The sequence below is a fragment of the Trachypithecus francoisi genome, unplaced genomic scaffold (assembly GCF_009764315.1).
Source record: "Trachypithecus francoisi isolate TF-2019V2 unplaced genomic scaffold, Tfra_2.0 Lachesis_group15, whole genome shotgun sequence".
In the NCBI taxonomy this organism is placed as follows: Eukaryota; Metazoa; Chordata; class Mammalia; order Primates; family Cercopithecidae; genus Trachypithecus; species Trachypithecus francoisi.
This window is the reverse complement of record NW_022681460.1, coordinates 12,853,172-12,868,413: the sequence shown is the minus strand read 5'-3', so window position 1 is coordinate 12,868,413 and position 15,242 is coordinate 12,853,172. Positions and strand designations below refer to the sequence as shown.

Genomic DNA, 15,242 nt, shown 5'->3' with positions numbered 1-15,242 from the left:
TTAATTACAGTTCAACAATAATATCAACATCAGCAACCACTGTAGTTACTCTTATCTGACTTGTTTGGGCATCTTCTAATCTCAGGTACTTCATGGTTCACAAAATCATCCTGGGCATAGGAAAAGATCCAACTTTTATGTAACAAAAATTAGACTGCACATGAACTTTGAAAAATAACCACATGCAAGACTACATTGCAGCAGTTATTTCAAACACCTGTTTTAAGTCAAAGCACTCATTTAAAAAATTAGTACCTAGGGCCTTTCAATAAAATTCTACTACTAACTTTGTAAGTCTGAAATTTATGAATGACTTAGAAATCTGTATTACCTAACAGTACCTTTTTCAGAAGAGAAAGGGGCCTGATTATAAACTATGTCAACACCTAAGTGAACTGCACTATGCCCTTGTGGACAGAAAATTGCATTCTTTTTTTCTAAAAGGAAGACATTCTTTTATTTTTTTGACTTCCAAAGCTTGATTTATAGTAACTACAAACATCATTACTTTTGGAATTTCATAGAAAAACTCTCAGAAAAAATAATTTCAAACATTAGTCACACTGTTGACATACTCATCCAATATTAATGATTTGTTCTTCAGTAAGATATAGAATTCTTCATAGCAAATGCCCTAGAGTTGTCTCACGCAAACACTGCAGCCGTTAAAAACCAAACTGTTAGATAAATCAGCCAAATGTTCTTGCAGTCTTACTGAACACCTGTAGCTCTATCCTCTATTGTTCCAATAGGCACCATGTTCTTCTGAATAAGTAACAGCAGGTCGCATCTGACAGATGCTAACACTATGCTAACATACTGTATGAAAAAACTTAGCACTGCTGTGTGTGCTTTCTATAGGTGTACCTTCTGATGCACATGAAAGCGGACCTAGTGAACACCCTTTGGGACAGGAGAGTTTACTTTGCCTTGAGTGGTTCTCATTTTAACCAGCGAACTCTAACTTTTTCTTTATAACGAGACTCTTTTAAAAAATCCTGAAACATTGAGGGTAAAGGGAGCCCATCAATTCCATCATACTTAGTGCACCTGCCGATTACCGCGCCACGGATATACCTCAGGCTAAAAGTCCCATTGAGTGATATAGTAAGCAATGTTTCAAAAAACATGCACAAACTGGGATCTTTATAGTGTTCTAAAAGTCTTGTTACAGTAGAGGAGTGAAGTACACACGAATCGTGGGCATCAGAACTAAAGTTGTGATTTCACTGCTCAATGTGGGCATGCAGGGATCTGCTGCCACCGCTAAGCTCACAGAGAAGAGGTAGTCCTCTTGCGCAGAGTCCCCGAGCAAAAACGTGCTTTCAGGCCTCAGGTTTCACTTCAAGATGGCCTTCTGCTTCATAACCGTCCATCCCTCCTCAGTAGTAGGGATTCCCCGTAATTTGAAGCAAATCAGGCACAAGACAGTGTATGTAATCAATCTGTGTGCGGACTTTCCAAGTTCCTTGTCTGCTAACACGAGCATGGCTGTCTCCAGATACCTAAGGTTCTTCTGCTTCCGTGACTGCAAACACAGGTTGGTTGTATCCTCTTCCGAGTTACAATTAGCTTGTGGAATTGCAGAACTGTCCCCAGTCGTTTCAGTCATTCCAGGAGCTAACTTTGGTCCCAGTTTACATAATGGATTATTTACCTGTGCGGTAGCTTCAAACGTATGTATTTGTGCATTGAGAGGGGATCAACCTCTTCTTCAGTATTAAGCCGCCTTCTCTCTCTAAGCCTATCGTCATCTTCTAGAAACCAAAGATGGATCAAATGTATCAAAAAATGTTGAATATAGGAACTGTATGCTGTTTAATCAAATGCCATTTTGGGGCTAATCTGAGTCAACAGGAAAGGGGCATTTCTCAAGCATTAATTCAGAAAGATGATTTTTTTTTTCTTTTTTTTTTTTTTTTAATTAAGTTATTATACTAGTTCTAGTACATGTGCATGACGTTTATATCATGTATAACTCCCCAATGCAATCCCTCCCTCCTCCCCCCTCCCCATGATAGGCCCCAGTGTGTGATGTTCCCCTTCCCGAGTCCATGTGATCTCATTGTTCAGTTCCCACCTATGAGTGAGAACATGCGGTGTTTGGTTTTCTCTTCTTGTGATAGTTTGCTAAGAATGATGGTTTCCAGCTGCATCCATGTCCCTACAAAGGACGCAAACTCATCCTTTTTGATGGCTGCATAGTATTCCATGGTGTATATGTGCCACATTTTCTTAATCCAGTCTGTCACAGATGGACATTTGGGTTGATTCCAAGTCTTTGCTATTGTGAATAGTGCCGCAATAAACATACGTGTGCATGTATCTTTGTAGTAGAGTAATTTATAATCCTTTGGGTATATACCCAGTAATGGGAAGGCTGGGTCATATGGTACATCTAGTTCTAGATCCTTGAGGAATCGCCATACTGTTTTCCATAATGGTTGAACTAGTTTACAATCCCACAACAGTGTAAAAGTGTTCCTATTTCTCCACATCCTCTCCACACCTGTTGTTTCCTGACTTCTTAATGATTGCCATTCTAACTGGTGTGAGATGGTATCTCATTGTGGTTTTGATTTGCATTTCTCTGATGGCAAGTGATGATGAGCATTTTTTCATGTGTCTGTTGGCTGTATGGATGTCTTCTTTTGAGAAATGTCTGTTCATATCCTTTCCCCACTTTTTGATGGGGTTGTTTTTTTTTCTTGTATATTTGTTTGAGTTCTTGGTAGATTCTGGATATTAGCCCTTTGTCAGATGAGGTTGCAAAAATTTTTTCCCATTCTGTAGGTTGCCTGTTCACTCTGATGGTAGTTTCTTTAGCTGTGCAAAAGCTCTTTAGTTTAATTAGATCCCATGTGTCAATTTTTGCTTTTGCTGCCGTTGCTTTTGGTGTTTTAGACATGAAGTCCTTGCCCATGCCTATGTCCTGAATGGTACTACCTAGATTTTCTTCTAGGTTTTTATGGTATTAGGTCTAACATTTAAGTCTCTAATCCATCTTGAATTAATCTTTGTATAAGGGGTAAGGAAAGGATCCAGTTTCAGCTTTCTACTTATGGCTAGCCATTTTCCCAGCACCATTTATTAAATAGGGAATCCTTTCCCCATTTCTTGTTTCTCTCAGGTTTGTCAAAGATCAGATGGCTGTAGATGTGTGGTATTATTTCTGAGGACTCTGTTCTGTTCCATTGGTCTATATCTCTGTTGTGGTACCAGTACCATGCTGTTTTGGTTACTGTAGCCTTGTAGTATAGTTTGAAGTCAGGTAGCGTGACGCCTCCAGCTTTGTCCTTTTGACTTAGGATTGTCTTGGCAATGCGGGCTCTTTTTTGGTTCCATATGAACTTTAAAGCAGTTTTTTTCCAATTCTGTGAAGAAAGTCATTGGTAGCTTGATGGGGATGGCATTGAATCTATAAATAACCTTGGACAGTATGGCCATTTTCACGATATTGATTCTTCCTATCCATGAGCATGGTATGTTCTTCCATTTGTTTGTGTCCTCTTTGATTTCACTGAGCAGTGGTTTGTAGTTCTCCTTGAAGAGGTCCTTGACATCCCTTGTAAGCTGGATTCCTAGTATTTGATTCTCTTTGAAGCAATTGTGAATGGAAGTTGATTCCTGATTTGGCTCTCTGCTTGTCTGTTACTGTGTATAAGAATGCTTGTGATTTTTGCACATTAATTTTGTATCCTGAGACTTTGCTGAAGTTGCTTATCAGCTTAAGCAGATTTTGGGCTGAGACATGGGGTTTTCTAAATATACAATCATGTCATCTGCAAACAGGGACAATTTGACTTCTTCTTTTCCTAACTGATACCCTTGATTTCTTTCTCTTGCCTGATTGCCCTAGCCAGAACTTCCAACACTATGTTGAATAGGAGTGGTGAGAGAGGGCATCCCTGTCTTGTGCCAGTTTTCAAAGGGAATTTTTCCAGTTTTTGCCCATTCAGTATGATATTAGCTGTGGTTTGTCATAAATAGCTCTTATTCTTTTGAGGTACGTTCCATCAATACAAATTTATTGAGCGTTTTTAGCATAAAGGGCTGTTGAATTTTGTCAAAAGCCTTTCTGCATCTATTGAGATAATCATGTGGTTCTTGTCTTTGGTTCTGTTTATATGCTGGATTACATTTATTGATTTGCGAATGTTGAACCAGCCTTGCATCCCAGGGATGAAGCCCACTTGATCATGGTGGATAAGCTTTTTGATGTGCTGCTGAATCCGGTTTGCCAGTATTTTATTGAGGATTTTTGCATCAATGTTCATCAGGGATATTGGTCTAAAATTCTCTTTTTTGTTGTGTCTCTGCCAGGCTTTGGTATCAGGATGATGTTGGCCTCATAAAATGAGTTAGGGAGGATTCCCTCTTTTTCTATTGATTGAAATAGTTTCAGAAGGAATGGTACCAGCTCCTCCTTGTACCTCTGGTAGAATTCAGCTGTGAATCCATCTGGTCCTGGACTTTTTTTGGTGAGTAGGCTATTAATTGTTGCCTCAATTTCAGAGCCTGCTATTGGTCTATTCAGGGATTCAACTTCTTCCTGTTTAGTCTTGGGAGAGTGTAAGTGTCCAGGAAATTATCCATTTCTTCTAGATTTTCTAGTTGATTTGCGTAGAGGCATTTATAGTATTCTCTGATGGTTGTTTGTATTTCTGTGGGGTCGGTGGTGATATCCCCTTTATCATTTTTTATTGCGTCTATTTGATTCCTCTCTCTTTTCTTCTTTATTAGTCTAGCTAGCGGTCTGTCAATTTTGTTGATCTTTTCAAAAAACCAACTCCTGGATTCATTGATTTTTTGGAGGGTTTTTTGTGTCTCTATCTCCTTCAGTTCTGCTCTGATCTTAGTTATTTCTTGCCTTCTGCTAGCTTTTGAATGTGTTTGCTCTTGCCTCTCTAGTTCTTTTAATTGTGATGTTAGAGTGTCAATTTTAGATCTCTCCTGCTTTCTCTTGTGGGCATTTAGTGCTATAAATTTCCCTCTACACACTGCTTTAAATGTGTCCCAGAGATTCTGGTATGTTGTATCTTTGTTCTCATTGGTTTCAAAGAACATCTTTATTTCTGCTTTCATTTCGTTATGTACCCAGTAGTCATTCAGGAGCAGGTTGTTCAGTTTCCATGTAGTTGAGCGGTTTGGATTGAGTTTCTTAGTCCTGAGTTCTAGTTTGATTGCACTGTGGTCTGAGAGACAGTTTGTTATAATTTCTGTTCTTGTACATTTGCTGAGGAGTGCTTTACTTCCAATTATGTGGTCATTTTGGAATAAGTGCGATGTGGTGCTGAGAAGAATGTATATTCTGTTGATTTGGGGTGGAGAGTTCTATAGATGTCTATTAGGTCCGCTTGGTGCAGAGATGAGTTCAATTCCTGGATATCCTTGTTAACTTTCTGTCTCGTTGATCTGTCTAATGTTGACAGTGGAGTGTTGAAGTCTCCCATTATTATTGTATGGGAGTCTAAGTCTCTTTGTAAGTCTCTAAGGACTTGCTTTATGAATCTGGGTGCTCCTGTATTGGGTGCATATATATTTAGGAGAGTTAGCTCTTCCTGTTGAATTGATCCCTTTACCATTATGTAATGGCCTTCTTTGTCTCTTTTGATCTTTGATGGTTTAAAGTCTGTTTTATCAGAGACTAGGATTGCAACCCCTGCTTTTTTTTGTTCTCCATTTGCTTGGTAGATCTCCTCCATCCCTTTATTTTGAGCCTATGTATGTCTCTGCATGTGAGATGGGTCTCCTGAATACAGCAGACTGATGGGTCTTGACTCTTGATCCAGTTTGCCAGTCTGTGTCTTTTAATTGGAGCATTTAGTCCATTGACATTTAAGGTTAATATTGTTATGTGTGAACTTGATCCTGTCATTATGATATTAACTGGTTATTTTGCTCGTTAGTTGATGCAGTTTCTTCCTAGCCTCGATGGTCTTTACATTTTGGCATGTTTTTGCAATGGCTGGTACCGCTTGTTCCTTTCCATGTTTAGGGCTTCCTTCAGGGTCTCTTGTAAGGCAGGCCTGGTGGTGACAAAATCTCTAAGCATTTGCTTATCTGTAAAGGATTTTATTTCTCCTTCACTGATGAAGCTTAGTTTGGCTGGATATGAAATTCTGGGTTGAAAATTCTTTTCTTTAAGAACGTTGAATATTGGCCCCCACTCTCTTCTGGCTTGTAGAGTTTCTGCCGAGAGGTCTGCTGTTATTCTGATGGGCTTCCCTTTGTGGGTAACCCGACCTTTCTCTCTGGCTGCCCTTAAATTTTTCCTTCATTTCAACTTTGGTGAATCTGGCAATTATGTGTCTTGGAGTTGCTCTTCTGGAGGAGTATCTTTGTGGCGTTCTCTGTATTTCCTGAATTTGAATGTTGGCCTGCCCTACTAGGTTGGGGAAGTTCTCCTGGATGATATCCTGAAGAGTGTTTTCCAACTTGGTTCCATTTTCCCCCTCACTTTCCGGCACCCCAATCAGACGTAGATTTGGTCTTTTTACATAATCCCATACTTCTTGCAGGCTTTGTTCATTTCTTTTTCTTCTTTTTTTTTTTGGTTTCTCTTCTCGCTTCATTTCATTCATTTGATCCTCAATCGCTGATACTCTTTCTTCCAGTTGATCGAGTCGGTTACTGAAGCTTGTGCATTTCACGTATTTCTCGTGTCATGGTTTTCATCTCTGTCATTTCGTTTATGATCTTCTCTGCATTAATTAATCTAGCTGTCAATTCTTCCACTTTTTTTTCAAGATTTTTAGTTTCTTTGCGCTGGGTACGTAATTCCTCCTTTAGCTCTGAGAGGTTTGATGGACTGAAGCCTTCTTCTCTCATCTCGTCAAAGTCATTCTCTGACCAGCTTTGATCCGTTGCTGGCGATGGGCTGCGCTCCTTTGCAGGGGGAGATGCGCTCTTATTTTTTGAATTTCCAGCTTTTCTGCCCTGCTTCTTCCCCATCTTTGTGGTTTTATCTGTCTCTGGACTTTGATGATGGTGACGTACGGATGGGGTTTTGGTATAGGTGTCCTTCCTGTTTGATAGTTTTCCGTCTGACAGTCAGAAGGACTGTCTGTGGTCTGTTGGAGATTGCTTGAGGTCCACTCCAGACCCTGTTTGCCTGGGTATCAGCAGCAGAGGTTGCCGAAGATAGAATATTGCTGAACAGCGAGTGTACCTGTCTGATTCTTTCTTTGGAAGTTTCCTCTCAGGGGTGACGCCACCCTGTGAGGTGTGGGGTGTCAGACTGCCCCTAGTGGGGGATGTCTCCCAGCTAGGCTACTCAGGGGTCAGGGACCCACCTGAGCAGGCAGTCTGTCCGTTCTCGGATCTCAACCTCCGCGTTAGGAGATCCACGGCTCTCCCCAAAGCTGTCAGACAGAGTCGTTCGCGTCTGCACCGCCCCCGCTCTTTCCCCTAATGGACTGCAGCTGTGCGCTGTCCGCAGAGGTAGAGTCTACAGAGACAGGCAGGCTTCCTTGAGCTGCTGTGAGCTCCACCCAGTTCGAGCTTCCCAGCGGCTTTGTTTACCTACTTAAGCCTCAGCAATGGCGGGCGCCCCTCCCCCAGCCTCGCTGCTGCCTTGCGGATAGATCGCCACAGATGGCTGTGTTAGCAGTGAGGGAGGCTCCGTGGGCGTGGGACCCTCCCGGCCAGGTGTGGGATATATTCTCCTGATGTGCCTGTTTCCTTAAAGCGCAGTATTGGGGTGGGAGTTACCCGATTTTCCAGGTGTTGTGTGTCTCAGTTCCCCTGGCTAGGAAAAAGGGATTCCTTTCCCCCTTGCGCTTCCAGGTGAGGCGATGCCTCGCCCTGCTTCAGCTCACGCTGGTCAGGCTGCAGCAGCTGACCAGCACCGATTGTCCGGCACTCCCTAGCGAGATGACCCCAGTACCTCAGTTGAAAACGCAGAAATCACCGGTCTTCTGTGTCGCTCGCGCTGGGAGTTGGAGACTGGAGCTGCTCCTATTTGGCCATCTTCTTTTTTTCTTTTTTGAGACAGAATTTCGCTCTTGTTGCCCAGGCTGGAGTGCAATGGCGCGATCTCGGCCCACTGCAACCTCTACCTCGTGGGTTTAAGCGTTTTTCCTGCCTCAGCCTCCCGAGTAGCTGGTATTACAGGCATGTGCCACCACGCCCTGCTAATTTTTCTGTTTTTAGTAGAGACAGGGGTTTCACCATAGAAATGGGGTTTCACCATGTTGGCCAGGCTGGTCTCGAACTCCTAACCTCAAGTGATCCACCCACTGCAAGTGATCAAGCCTGGGATTACAGGCATGAGCCACCACGCCTGGCCTGAATTTTTCTTTTTATTGGAAAGGAAAGGCTTTGAGTGCTTGCCGTAAGCTCTCATGGGAAAATACAAGCCCACAGTATCTTGCAACCTCTGTCTCAGAGGGTGACTTCCTACAGTTCTGCTGGAAGTACCGTCCATGTCATGTACAGAACTTAGGCTGTAGCGCCTCTTTCTACTTTGAAGTCCACTTCGAGTTCCACCAAACTTTTTTTTTTTAATTTTTTTAAAAATTATTATGCTTTAAGTTCTAGGGTACATGTGCATAACGTGCAGGTTTGTTATATATGTATACTTGTGCCATGTTGGTGTGCTGCAACCATCGACTCCTCAGCACCCATCAACTCGTCATTTATATCAGGTATAACTCCCAATGCAATCCCTCCCCCCTCCCTCCTCCTCATGATAGGCCCTGGTGTGTGATGTTCCCCTTCCGGAGTCCAAGTGATCTCATTGTTCAGTTCCCACCTATGAGTGAGAACATGCGGTGTTTGGTTTTCTGTTCTTGCCATAGTTTGCTGAGAATGATGGTTTCTCATTCTCAGATGGTTTCCAGCCGCATCCATGTCCCTACAAAGGACACAAACTCATCTTTTTTTATGGCTGCATAGTATTCCATGGTGTATATGTGCCACATTTTCTTAATCCAGTCTGTCACTGATGGACATTTGGGTTGATTCCAAGTCTTTGCTATTGTGAATAGTGCCGCAATAAACATACGTGTTCATGTGTCTTTATAGCAGCATGATTTATAATCCTTTGGGTATATACCCAGTAATGGAATGGCTGGGTCATATGGTACTTCTAGTTCTAGATCCTTGAGGAATCGCCACACTGTCTTCCATAATGGTTGAACTAGTTTCCAATGAATTCTGGGCCTTTGTAGAACAGGAACGTTTTTTCTTTCCACCCCATGGAGCATGTCCAGCCTAGGAATCTCTTTGGGCAAGCCTTTTTCCTGGGGTAACACCAAACTCATTATCCTTTTCAATGCTTATTTCAACAGTTTGAGGGATTTCGGTGGCACAATTTTGATTTCTCCTTGAAGAATTCTTTGAAGGGCTTAATCCCAGTTGTAAGGCAACATTTTCTCTTAAGGGACTGCTTTGTTGCTGAGGAGTTGAGTCCCTATGCTGATGTTTTTCTCTTTGACAGACAAACATCTGCTGGAGTTCATGTCCACATTTTCACTACGGCTTCCTTCCTCATGACGGAAGAGATTCTGACACCCGTATGTGAAGTTATTCCACATTTTTCCCACTTTATCCATCTATTATAAAGTCATTGGGGGCGCGCAGGCGGCCTCATCCAGGGCACCTGCGGCCAGGCAGGGCTGGTCCGGATGGCGCTGTCACCTGCAGGGCGAGTCCACTAGCCCTCTGGTGCTTCCCGTCCCCTCCGATTGCCCAGCGAACGCAGCTTCACCAGCCTCATCAGCCTCACCAGCCTCACTTCCTCTGGACGGAGCCCGGGGACTCCACCTCCGCCAAATGCTCCCGCCAGGCCCCACCTCGTTTCCCGACCGCCTCCGGCTCTTCCCTGGCTTCCCCTCTCCCTCCGCTGCTAACAGTTATTTCTGCAAACCGACTGGAAGGACAGTTTATCAGACCACGTCTCCTCTCCTCCCAACTTGTACCAGATTACAGATTATCTGTTGAATGGAAAATTATCTTTTGGCTGGGCGCGGTGGCTCAAGCCTGTAATCCCAGCACTTTGGGAGGCCGAGAAGGGCGGATCACGAGGTCAGGAGATCGAGACCATCCTGGCTAACATGGTGAAACCCCGTCTCTACTAAAAAAAAAATACAAAAAATCAGCCGGGCGAGGTGGTGGGCGCCTGTAGTCCCAGCTACTCAGGAGGCTGAGGCAGGAGAATGGCGTGAACCCAGGAGGTGGAGCTTGCAGTGAGCTGAGATCGCCCCACTGCACTCCAGCCTGGGAGGCAGAGCGAGACTCTGTCTCAAAAAAAAAAAAAAAAAAAAAAATTATCTTTTATACTCCCCAGGGGAGTCGTTTTGGATAAAAACCCCTAAATTAGTTAATAAAGCAAAGTTTGATTTGGCAGTTTCACCAAAGACTAACAACATTTACATGTGTAACTATTCAAACAAGGGAATATTTAGACTGTTTCTATTTATTTATTAGTCTTTTAACGCTGATTTCGCCAAAAGTCAAAGATAGCAATTCACAGGTTTCATGGGCTATTTTCCCTAAGTCAACATTCTGGGGCTTTGCTGCTGGAGAGCAACAGTGGTTGCAATGCAGAATGCCTTTGAGAACTGAACATTTAGACAGCATCACTAAGTCATAACGTCTGCCTATAGCATTTATTTTTCTGAACAGGCTAATAAAGGAACAAGAGGCAAAGGTTTTGATTAACTGCAAATGGCATCCAAATTTTGGAAAAGTTGGAAAATGCACTTACCAAAGGAAGTTCTGTTTTGAAGATGATTTCCTTCAGTTAATGCAAGATGAGCTATTTATGTTGTAGAAATTTTGAAAGAAATGTACTAGAATTTAAGAGATTAGAAAAAGGATTCTCCCCAGTGAATTGAACTAAATTATGTTGGCATTATGAGAATTAGGTCTCAAGGACTGAGTTTAAAAAAAATTTTTTAAAGTGACTATAGATGATTTCAATGGCTCCCCAAGCTGGACTTGCCTCTTGTCGGTTAATCATCTGATTCCTACTTAACAATTTCCACAAACCTCAGACGCTTTGGATCTGTAACAACTGTGATACATTAACATCGTAATGATTACATTCATGTGTGTCCCAAAATACTTTCTGTGCCACTGTAGATTACTCAAGATTAGAGGTGCTGGAAAGAATAAATACAGTAACAACATTTTTTATTAATTTCATTAAAAGGTAAAATAAAACTGATGTGCATGGTGTGCATATGTGTGTGTGTGTGTGTGTGTGTCTATTTCCTACGAAGCCTTTTATTTGTAATTTTATTTAGAAGCTGTGGCTAGATTTTGTACTATGGTCATGGAAATTTAGTTTACTTGAAATTTCAAAATATTGTTTTTCCTAAGGTCAACAAGTTTCTTTTGTGTAGCAGGAATACATTTTGTTTAGGTGTACAGTTTAAATCTTACATTCTCATTATTTTTATGACTTTTGGATAACTCTGGTTGTAAATTTGCTAGTAGGTTGGATATAGAATGTTGCTCTGCCATCCAAGAATATCATAATTTGTCCCATCCAGCGGGATCGTTAACACAGACCTTGGAGGAGGGTGTGGGAATTTAGAAAGACAAGAGACACAAGAAATGGAGACAAGACAGTATCCTGATCAAGTCTCCTTTAATGGCGGTGGTGCAATGCCTTATATAGGCTGGCAGGGAAGAGGAAGTGCGGCAGAGCAGGCGGGGAGGAGAATAATGAGAGACGTCACCAGGCGCATGCTCGGTAGACTTAGTCTTTCCCAGGCGCGGGAAGTTATCTATGCGCGGGCGGGAAAAGTTCCCGCGTGCGGGAAAAGTTGATGTTGAAGAACCAGGAAGTGCGCCATCTTGTCTCCGCAATGCGGAGCTTAAGCAACAGAGGCCGCAGCAATTTCCGGGCCTCACGGCTCCAGACAATAATTTATTATTTATTAATTAATTTATATATTAAACAAACATGAATTGGATACTCACTATATAAGAGGCACTTTAATGGGTACCAGGGAAGAGAAATGAAATATGTGACCTCTGCCCTCAACCTAGTGAGGAAGACCCACATCTCCACAACAGGCTAATGCATAATGAGAAATGTACAATGTGTTATGATAGGACAAAGGAGGGAACATGTAAATTCTCTAGGTGGGATATTTGGGGGAGGAGGGACTTTTCAACACAGCAAACATTTGTGAAAATGTCCATAGTTTGGAAGAGAGGGTGGATTGAAAATGCAGTTAATCTCATCATATGGCCGCTATGGACTGTAATGAAAACAACAAAAACCCTTAGGTTTTCTAACCTTTTACAGCTCCAAAGTACTTTATAAATACCTTCTTACTGGATTCTCAAACAAACTGGTGACATTGAACATTACTGTCAAATAAATGTAAGCCCGGTAAGCTTTTCTGCAAGAGGAGTAGGCCTCTGTATAGGCCTCCGTGTGGAAGTGCAGGCTGGGAAGGGGGATGTGGTCATGATCTCACTTGTGACCACACTATGCTGATGTTGCCTGAGGTAGGGGAAGCAGTCAGGAGTTGAGAGACTCCTTATACAGGAGGGAAGGTAAATTATTAATAGCAAATTATTCTCTGTTCTTCACACTCAATAATGTGATTTAGAATTTAATTCTAGGAGCCTTAGTTACATGTTGACTCCTGGAATCAAAAGAGAAAAAGTAAGTAGAACTTTACCAAAACTTCAATGTTACTTTCTGGTGAGTAGTCTTGTTCTTTCCCATTTGTACTTTCTTGTGAAACAGTTGAGAATAAGATTGATTCCCTTTCATTTTCTAGGGGGGAGTGGGTTCTTCCCAACTTTGGAAGGGAAAAATCAGTGCTGAATGCGTGTTATTTGCTTTCCTTCAAAAATACCTAACTAGGAAGAGCAGAGTGCTATGTAATTTTGCTAATCACATGCTTTACTAAGTAAACAAAGAATACTTTAGGATAGATTTTATTTAAAGTCATCACCTTTCATAATCATTTTATTCTGCATCATAATTTCTTAATTAGGCAATGTAATTACAGGGTGAAAATCCTATAATCATATGCATTTAGGTTAATTATGTTAACCATTAATTACTGTTGAACTACCAAAATGGTAACCTGTGCAAATGAAATGCTTATAAAGAAGCAATTCAGGTTTTAAAAATTAGGCAAAATAATAAAAACAAAAAAGTCTAATATTACACAGATTAGAATCCTATATGGCATAAATAAATATTTTTTAAAATGCAGTTAACTTGTCAGTATTTAAACAAATTCGATTAGCATGTCTTTCATGTTGACTTCAAGATAATGATAGAATTATGTTCAGATGAATTTTTGATTTATAATTTATGTCTTTCCACACAACAGTAATAAATACCTTGGGAAGGGATTAACTAGCAGATATGCTATAGCTAAATAGTGCCTATTCCCTAATGGAAAACACAATGAAGATAAACTAAAATGTTCACTAGTTGTATTTTCTTTGAATAAATAAACCTGGAATCATTTGCTAATTTAAAAATGTCTTTGCCATTGGGTAAGTGAAAAATGTTTACATTTATATAGGAATATATTAATTCATGAAGCCATTATTCGACTAGATTCTGTTTGTGATAAAAATGTATACTAGTCCTGTTATCAGAGCCAACAGAAAGAAGAATGGTGTCTTTCCCTATTCTGAGGACATGACCTTATTATTTATATTCTAAGACCCTCCTCAGAAGAAAGTTTAGGCTGGGCGCAGTGGCTCACGCCTGTTGTCCCAGGTACTTAGGAGGCTGAGGCATGAGAATTGCTTGAACCCGGGAGTTAGAAGTTGCAGTGAGCCGAGATTGCACCACAGCACTCCACTGCACTCTGGACAACAGAGTGAGACTCTTTCTCAAAAAAAAAGAAAAAATAATTAAACTGTTAATTGCTATGGGTGTGGGGTGTGGGGGAAACTAAATACTAATTAGGACAAAAATAAACTTCTAATCTGAAGCAGATTTCTTCTAGCATGCAGACGGGGAGCACTAAATCTATTTTATAATTTAACCTGTTTAGTCCATTGAAATATACAGGTAAAATTGGGGTTCATTAAAAAATACATATATAATTTACAATTTTAACTTAAAATACACATTTTAATCCAAAACCAAACTTATCCATCAAACTTTAGGTGTAAGGTCAAGGTGATATTGTCAAGTATGAGCCCTTTGAATGGAGTCTGAGGTCATCCTTCCTTGGAAAACTGAATCTGTGGTAGATTCTCTGGTATCCAGTTTCAGATTCTTTAAAATGAAAACAAAACAAAATAAAGCCAAGGATATTTGCTAAGTAATCTGAGAATACTATCCTAGATTTTGCTACTTTAAAAAAGTTTTTGGTATAGCAAGTTGAGTAAGTCATACTACTTATTACTACTTATTTTGTGGCCCATTATCATTGGTTTGCTCAAGGTCAATTTATCGCTTGATTGATTGGCATGAATACCTATTCCCTAATCTTGAGTTCTTTTCCATCCCAATGTGTTTAGCAGGATGGCAACCATTCCAGTATGTTTAAGTGTGTAAAATTTGAATTGTATATATTCTTGTACAATTTGTAGTATTTTGTGTGCTGTATTATAAATGTAGTATAAATTACAGTATATCTAATTTCATGTCTACTTTCATTGAGCACTATATTTTCAACAGCCCTCCATGTTGCTTTCTGTGCAATTTATCTACTACTTCTAACACTACATGATATTCCTTGATGTGAATCCATTGTATTTTGTATATTCAGTTTTTCATAATGAGCACTCACTGCTACAAAAAATACTGATATATTGTGATATACATGCATATCACATACGTCTCACTTTGGTGTGAGAATTTCTTTGATGTAAATATTCAGGAGAGAAATTGTTGGCTCATGGCATATGACATATTTATCTCCAGAATATCTGCAGTAGTCTACAATGCCATTACTAATGCGTAAGAGTTTCTGTATTTGCACAACGTCTCCAATACTTCACATTTTCCAGTGATCTAAGTTTTTCAGCCTTAGAAATGTAAAGGGATATGGATTTTTTTATTTTTAAAAATCTTTTATGTTTTGAAATTATTTTAGATTTACATGAAAGTTGTGAAGACAGTACACACAGTTTCTATGTACCCTTCTTCCAGCGTCCTTAACGTTAACATAGCCATGATACATTTGCCGAAACTAAGGGATCAACATCAGCCCAATACTATTAGGTAAACTACAGATTTTATTTAGACCTCACATTTCTCCTTGTAGGTCCTTTTTCTATTGCAAGATTCACTTTGG

General features: G+C 40.6%; 1 pseudogene; it reads right to left on the bottom strand.

Moving 5' to 3' along the window:
- Positions 1-920: 920 nt before the first annotated feature.
- On the bottom strand, positions 921-9,557 carry LOC117097977 (annotated as a pseudogene).
- Positions 9,558-15,242: the final 5,685 nt, after the last annotated feature.